Source organism: Marmota flaviventris, chromosome 8 (genome assembly GCF_047511675.1).
Source record: "Marmota flaviventris isolate mMarFla1 chromosome 8, mMarFla1.hap1, whole genome shotgun sequence".
Taxonomy (NCBI): Eukaryota; Metazoa; Chordata; class Mammalia; order Rodentia; family Sciuridae; genus Marmota; species Marmota flaviventris.
The window spans coordinates 22,177,520-22,186,478 of NC_092505.1; positions in this window are offsets into that span (position 1 = coordinate 22,177,520).

Sequence of the window (8,959 nt, forward strand, 5' to 3'; positions counted from 1 at the left end):
TCATTTTCCTGAATAATTCTGATTTTTGCATTTCCTCCTGCAAGTTATGAGAGTTAAAATTTATCCTTATCCTTGTCGGAATTTTTCAGTGCAAGATTTTTATTTTTATTTTTCTCTTTGACGGTCAAACAAGTGAGAAATGGTACCTCATTGTGGTTTGAGTTTGTATTCTTGCTAAGGTAAGTGAAACAATTATGGGTAAATTATGTCACTAGATGTTAGGAGCAGGAAATACTTTGTTTTTCATTTGAGAGAAAGCAGAACAATTTAAAATGGGATTTATGATAATTAAGAAAGGGATATGGTACATGAGCATGAGAAATTTAAGCCTGCATGAATTTGAGTAAAAAGGGCTGCTAGGTAATCTTGACCTGTCCTATATTCTGACTGGTCAGGCTCACTTGTCTATTCATATACTCTTACCCACCTCTCAGGTAGCTTACCCATCACTCTCACTGAATTCTTAGTGCTCTGGTTCCAAATATGCCATTTAGCCTGCTGCCTGACTTGCTCTTTATAAACTATTTATTGTTACTAAATTAGACATGGGGAAAAGTGATTAAAGACTGTGGAGAGCGGTGACAGTGATTGGGAGACCAATGTCTGAGATTGGGGTCCCTGATGACTTCATGGCTATGGCAGGCTTGGTGACTGGGAAAATTTCTATGCAAAGGTTTAGGATGTCCGGTTGCTATGGCAATGCTCTCCAAGGAGTGACTCTGTTTGGAGAGTCTTATCAGCTTTGACCTTGTTCTCAGGCACACAGTTCTTGGGAATGAAGGAACGTCCTTGCCAAGATTAACCACAATGTTTCACCAGTTCTGCTGATCCTGAATCTGCATGAATTAGTAACAAAACTTTATTAAAACATGAATACTTTTAAAACATTCCTGGCAATAGAAAATTTCTTTCACTATCAATACAAATTAAATTTTCATTTATCCCCTGTGGGTTTGTGTAAACATGTTTAAGTAAGGTGATTGGTATTCAGTATCCTATTCATTCAATGTAAAAGACATTTGAGGAAGGACTTTCAGTGTGCTGTATGACAGAGATGAAGCCAAGAAATATTAAAAACACTCATGGGGTTAACATTTGATAGTACGTACAAATACAAATAGGTAATTGGAATGACATTTAGAAAATCTTAACAGTGATGCTCTTATAAATTCTTTTAAAAGCATATTTTGGATCAACTGATTCATCTTCATACTAACTGAGGAGTTTCCTCAAAATTATTACTTCTGAATGTGGTCTTATTGCATGATTGAGAAAGTGTTAGTAAAACAAAAAATATTAAAAAAATGGCAAGAAAAGGGAAAATATAAGCAAACTAAAACAATTATGTAGAAACAGACTGTGTAGAAAAAAACACCGTATATAGTGTTATTTGTGTGTAAAATGTGAGCAGATAAAGTCATCAGAAAATGTACTTGTATGAGGGTCTATCAAAATTAAGGCCTCATACCTTGATCTTAAGTATAATCATTTTTTTTAAAATTTGTTTTACTCTGAGAATATTATTAAAGTTTTGACCTTCCTTTCTACAAAACTGTATTGTTTACTTACTTACTTACCTGTGTGTGTGTGTGTGTGTGTGTGTTTGTACACATTTGTATACGCTTGTTCCCAGACAGTGCACTTACATTCACACACAACACCCAGTATCTCTCAAGTTATTGTAGTTAGAGACAAGGGATTAAAATATGTTAATCAGAAAATACTTTCTGCTTACCAAATGGAGACATTATAGTTACAAAGCTGACAATAGGGAGAACATTGCAAAGATTCAAATAAAAAAAAAAAAACTGTAGGTGCAAACTTTGTGGTATTCTTGAACTTGCCTTAAGCATTGCACATAAAATACTATGTATTATTTCTAAAGTTATAAAGGTGTTATTTAATCTACTAAAAAATTTAAAACATGTATCTTGTTTTTATATATTTTCAGTTCAACTTAACTTATATAGTGTACATAATTCTAATAAACTTTGGTCAATATATTTATGGAAATTATCTAGTTTCTATAACTAAACTAATTTAAATTAGAATGGAGTTAACAATATAATATGTTTGATTTTTCTTAAAGACCAATACGTGAATCCATGCTATGTGTAAACCCAATATATTAGACATGTAAATATGTTCCATTGTTTTTGTTCTAAATATGCCTTTAAAAATGATAATTCCTTTTTATCTTTCAATTAAAAATCCACAGTTTATTCTCTCATTCAACCTCATTTTACATTGGTTTTTTAATGATGTGGGTATGAGGACTTCCCCCAAATCTCTTGTGTTAATTGAGAAATATCCAAAGATAAAATGAATTGACTATGCGAACTATAATCAGATCAGTTTATCTTAGTTGGTAAGGACTGATTGGATGGTATCTGTAGACAAGTAAGGGGTTTCTGAATGTATTTTTTTCACTGAAGGCATGCCCTGGAAGGGTGAACCTGCTTTGCAGTCTTACTTTCTCCCTGTACTTCCTGATTACCATGAGTTAAGAATCTTTATTCCATAACTCCCTTGGTTCATGATATTTTGCCTCACCTTCAGCCTGGAGTAATGGACTCATTCAACCATGGACTAGAACCTGGGTTCAAGAGACAAAACAAACTCCTCCTCCTCTAAATTGTCAGGAGTTTTGGTCACAGAGGATAAAAAAGTTGACCTGAGAGTGTGATTTGTCCTGAGAGTAGGATTATTGCTATGATTAAGTGGATCATGTAGTTTAGGAGTGTTTGAAACTGTTTTTTGAGGGGAAGGATTTGGAAAAGTTTGGAGATGCAGACAGGAGAAGCTTTGGAATTATGTAAATGGTACTCAATGGTCGATTCTGGTGGGAACCATAAGATCAAAATGCCCATAGAAATGAAGAGTATGCTCATGATCCACTTTGAGTTCGGGTTTGTCCTGGTGAGAGATAGGGGTTTAATTTCACTTTGTTGCATATGAATTTCCAGTTTCCCCAGCACCATTTGTTGAAGAGGATATCATTTCTCCAATGTATGTTTTCAGCACCTTTGTCTAATATAAGATAATTGCAGTTTTGTGGGTCAGCCTCTGTGTCTTCTATTCTGTTCAATTGGTCTAACAGTCTGTTTTGGTGCCAATACCATACTGTTTTTGTGACTGTTGCTCTACTCTTCCTGCTAAGGATTGCTTTACTGATTCTGGGTTTCTTGGGTTTTTTTTTTTTTTTTTTTCAGATAAATTGTGGGACTACCTTTTCTATTTCTATGAGTGATGCCATTGGAATTTTGATTGGCATTGCATTAAATCTGTATAGTGTTTTTGGTAGTATGGTCATTTTGATAATATTAATTCTGCCTATCCAAGAGCATGGTAGATCTTTCCATCTTCTAAGGTATTCTTTGATTTTTTTTCTTTAGTTTTCTGTAGTTGTTCTTATATAAATCTTTTACCTCTTTAGTTGATTCCCAAATATTTTATTTTATTTGAGGCTATTGTAAATGGGGTAGTTTTCCTTGTTTCCAAAACTTTCTGAGGATTTGTCACTGATGTACAGAAATGCATTTGGTTTATGGGTGTTGATTTTATATTTTGCTACATTGCTGAATTCATTTATTAGTTCTAGAATTTTTCTGGTAGAACTTTTGGGTCTTCTAGGCATAGAATCATATTGTCAGCAAATAGTGCTAATTTAAGTTCTTTTTTTCCTATACATATCCCTTTGATTTTTTTCATCTGTCTAATTGCTCTGGCCAGTGTTTCAAGAACTATGTTGAATAGAAGTGGTGAAATTGTGCATCCCTATCTTGTTCCAGTTTTTAGAAGGAATGCCTTCTCCATTTAGAATGTGTTGGCTTAGGACTTAGCATAAATAGACTTTATGATGTTGAGATATTCTCCTGTTGGATTTAAACTAAAAAGTTTCTTCTCAGCAAAAGAATCAATCTGTGAGTTAAATAGAGAGTTTACTTCTTGGGAGCAAATTTTTACTTCTCACACATCATATAGAGCACTAATCTCTAGGATATATAAATAACTCAAAAATCTAAATACCAATAATAATGATGATAATAACAATTTCCAGTTTTCCCAGCACCATTTGTTGAAGAGGATAAATGGGCCAAGGACCTGAACAGTCACCTCTCAGAAGATGATATACAATCAATTAAAAAACACATGAAAAAAATGCTCATAATCTCTAGCAATTAGAGAAATGCAAATCAAAACTACTCTAAGTATTCATCTCACTCCAGTCAGAATGGCAGCTATTATGAATACAAACAACAATAAGTGTTGGTGAGGATATGGGGAAAAAGGTACATTCATACATTACTGGTGGGACTGCAAAATGATGCAACCCATATGAAAAGCAGTTTGTAGACTCCTTGGAAAACTGGGAATGGAACCAAATTTTGTTTGACCCAGATATCCCTCTCCTCATTCTATACCCAAAGGACTTAAAAACAGCATAGTACAGGGACACAGCCACATCAATGTTTATTGCAGAACAACTCACAATGTCTAAACTGGAGAACCTAGATGGTATTCAGTATATTAATCCACAACAACCCAAAAAATGTGGCATATATACACAATGGGATATTACTCAGTAATAAAGAAGAAGAAAATCATGGCATTTGCCAGTAAATGGATGAAGTTGGAGAAGATAATGATAAGTGAAGTTAGCCAATCCCCAAAAAACAAATGCTAAATGGTCTTTCTGATATATACAGGCTGATTCATAGTGGTGTAGGGAGGGGGAACAAGGGACAAATAGAAGAACGCTAGATAGGACAGAGGGATAGGAAGGGAAGGGAGAGGGCATAGGGTTAGAAATGAGGGTGGAATTATATGGACATAATTATTTAAAGTACATGTATGAAGACACAAATTGGTGTGAATATACTTTGTATACAACCAGAGATATGAACAAGTGTGCTCTATATGTGTAATATGAATTGTAATGCATTCCACTGTCATTTGTAAATAAAAGTAAAAAAAAAGGAAGAGTATGCTCATGAGATTTTAGAAGGAAATGAAGACTGTATTGGGACTTGGGCTAGAGATTTTTTTTGTTTTATTCTATCAAAGGACTTGTCTGCATTTTGCCCATGTTTTGATATTTTGTGTGAAGTTGAATTTAAATGATGGAATAACTAATCTGGTGTAGGAAATTCAACATAGCACAGCATTCAGTCAGTGTCATGAATATTGCTATGAACTTTTAGCCAGGTGTACAGTAAGAATTGGAAACAGAATTCAGAAACAAGGGATTTAAAAACTTGCTATTTGTCCAGAAAAAAAAAATGTTAAACTGGGTTCAAATAAGATGTGATTTTTTTTAAAGAGTTTAGAACCATGAAAGAGATGCTAAGTACTTTCAACAAAGGGGATAGTAAAGATGGGTGAGTGTTTTGGGAACCTGCAAGACCATACTGATTGTAGGCTCAAGAAGTAGAAGAAAAAAAATTGCTTTGAAAAGAGGTCTGGGAACACCATGAACGCACAGAGGAGCCTAGAAAATTGTTTCACCTTATTCAGTTCCCCAGGTACTCAAAGGCCACTGTAGCCATGATTCCAGGAAGCTCAGCCCCTTAAAAGCTGAAGTTGCTTTATTTCTGATTTGGATTCAACTATTTACTACTTATTCTATTTTGAATTATGTTACATAATTTCTATCAAGGAAAATATGTCATCAGATGTCTATTTCTCATGTTTGGTCTTCAAGATGTGTTTTTAAGTCATTTCAATAACAAGAATATTATCAAAACAGTAGGGGAAGTGATAAAATCAGTAGATGATTTCTATCCTATGAATATAAAATGCAATTCCAATGATTTTTTCTTATTAAACAATGTGATTATTTGCTGAAGAGATGGATAAAAATCATAAATGAGTTTTGATTACTCCCTTTGAATATTTTGCGTTTGAGATATGATCATAAAGCATATATTGATATCTTCATTATGGATAGTTGAAATTTGTGGATGTTGGAAATTTTGAGTTTTAGGCACTTACTTGATTATGAATGTATGCTATCATATTTCAAGCATGCAGGTATATCTGTTAAACTAATGTGAGACTAAGGATTTGATGGCATGTACCTTACAAACCAATGGTGAGTACCATATGAGCAACCCAAAAAAGCATGAAGGATGATATATGCTAAGGATGTATCATTGGACAACATTAAGTTTCAAGGGTATTTATTTGGAAATGCATAAAATATATATGCAAGAATCATATCTACAAGCATATTCAATGAGTACTAAAAGAGTATTCAGCTGGAGGTAAACATTATCTCTAAGATTAAAAGGCAAGCAAAAATCTTCACTATACCAATGACTTATATACAAATAATATACATCCATCTATATACATAGAGGCTTTTGCTAAAGTGAGCTGTTTTCTCTCAGTTCAAGGGGGATTTAGAGATGTTTCTAGTAACTATAAATGTCAGTGAATTAAGCATTATTGAAATTTTAAATAATTCATAGTTAGACTCTAGATCAAAAAATTTCTGAATTCTTATTAAATTTCATTGGTAAATTAAATTCAAAATCATGTCCTTTGTTATTTAAAAACTTAACAATTAGTTCTAAGAAAAACAACTGAGTTTGATGCAAAATCATTCATGTTACTGTTCTTTACATTCATTATAATATAGCCCACATGCTTACTTTTTGACCTGTCTGTTACAAACCTCAGAACAAACTTTTACATTCTGTTCTTTTGATTTTCTTCAAACACTATTTTCTGTTAGTATGCTACTATACTTTTTAATTTAATATATTCTCTCTCCATTATGATCCTTAGTTTATTATACATGTGTTTTAATGTGACCTTTATATGTGTTGTTAAGGTTTCCATAAACATCTTGTAAAAGTCTTGTTTCCTTCCAGTAGCTTTATAATTTTAACTTTTGTGCATATATCTATAAATTAATTTACATTAATTTGCATGTGTTTTGAGATATGGTATTTTTGTTTTATATAGTTGTCATAGCTTAATAGGTCTGTCTTTGTGAAAATTCTACTAACCATATGGATTAAACATATATAGTTGTGTCATTTACTATACCTACTATTTTACCTTGATCTACTTATCTAATTTTAATATTATTGTCAGTTATTGCTTCACATGGTTTTACTTCAGTAATGTGAATCCTTCAGCTATGGATTTCATTCTGAAAATTATTTTAGTTGGCTTTTTTCTATATATTAAAAAATTGAACCAAATTTTTATTTTATGAAATAAATTGTTGGAATTTTGATTGAAGTTGTATTATGACTAATTTCAGAACAATGACAACATTAAGAATTTGAGTCTTTTAAATCTTATTGATGGTGTTTTGCTTTGTGTATATATTTTTAAAAGTTTTTATCTCCAGTGTTTAATCATTAGAAGATTTGTACATATCATTTGTTAAATTCATCCTTATTGCTAATTATTTTAATGATTTTGCAAGTGTAATATTTATTTTATTTTTAGTTTTGATTGCAACTATATAGGAATTAAATTAGGTTTTTTATGTCAATCTCTTACAACTTCTTGTTAACCTAACCATGAAATTTCTTGAAAAATTGACCAAGATATGACTTGATGTATTGTGTGTGTGTGCTTTTAAACAGATGTTAAGTTTAGAATTTATGTTGATTAAAAAACTTAAAATTTTTTTTCTGATATAAAGAGGCTGATTTATAGTGGGGTTGGGAGGGGGAGCATGGAAAGATTAGACAAACACTAGATATGGCAAAGTGGAGGGAAGGGGTGGGAGTGGGCAAGGGTACACAAAAAATGGTGGAATGAGATGAACAAAACTACCCTAAGTACATGAATGAATAAGACATGAATGGTGTGAATATACTTTGTATTCAAGCAGAGATATGAAAAAATGTGCTCTATCTATATAATATGAATTGTAATGCATTCTGCTATCATATATAATAACTAGAATAAAAAAAATTAAAAAATAAAAATAAATTAGTGGATAGTTTTGTCATTTTTTATATACTTAGGGATTAGTAAGTCAAAATTTTCAGTTGCTCACTAAGATACCTGTGATTGCAAGTGTGACTATTCCTTTAGTTTTATGTGATTTTGTATCAGATGTTTTAAAGCTCTTCCATTAGGTGAATTCGCATTAAGTTTTTTTTTTTTTTTTTTTTTTTTTTTTTTTTTCTTTTTTGAAACCAGGGTCACTCTATCACTGAGCTATATCCCCAGTCTTTTCTTTTTCTTTTTCTTCTTTTTATTTTGAGACAGGATCTCACTAAATTGTCGAAGCTGGGCTTGAACTTGGTATTTTCCTTCCTGAGTGAGCCTAGTTGCTGAGAGTTCCACCATGGCTGTCTTCACATTGGAATTTTTGTGTCTGTATAAATGTTCCTTTATAAAGTCATCTTTTGAAATGTTTTGTAAGGGTTGGAAATATACATCAGCATAAGCTGTTTTCTTACATTTGTGAAACCCTGAGTTCTATCCCCTGTACAACATATCAAGAAATTATTAATCAATATTTTTATATTATTGTCTATACTATCATTAATGAGATCACATAAATCTTTTTATTTATTTTTATGATTTTATGGCATAAACCTTTACACTTGCTGTATTTTCATTTTTAAATTCTACCTTTTGTATATAGAATATAGATAGGTTTATACATTTTAATTATAAGGTAATTATTTTTCTATTTAAAATTACCACCATTGAGCAAATTAAGCATCCTCAACTTGCAGACTGCTTCTGTAAGGAAAATCAACATACTCTGATGTGGCCCCACCCTATCTTGATAGAAAGCCAGATAAGTATGCATCTCATCTTGGCATTTTCTGTCCTCTCAATGAGCACAGGTTTGTGCTACCTGTTGTTTTGTGCCTAAAGTTACTTTCTACAGACTTTTCCAATTTCATTTATTTTTAATGAAAATTCTGCAATCTATTGTTTCATGGCTGAAGATAGATTTTCTATACCCACTATA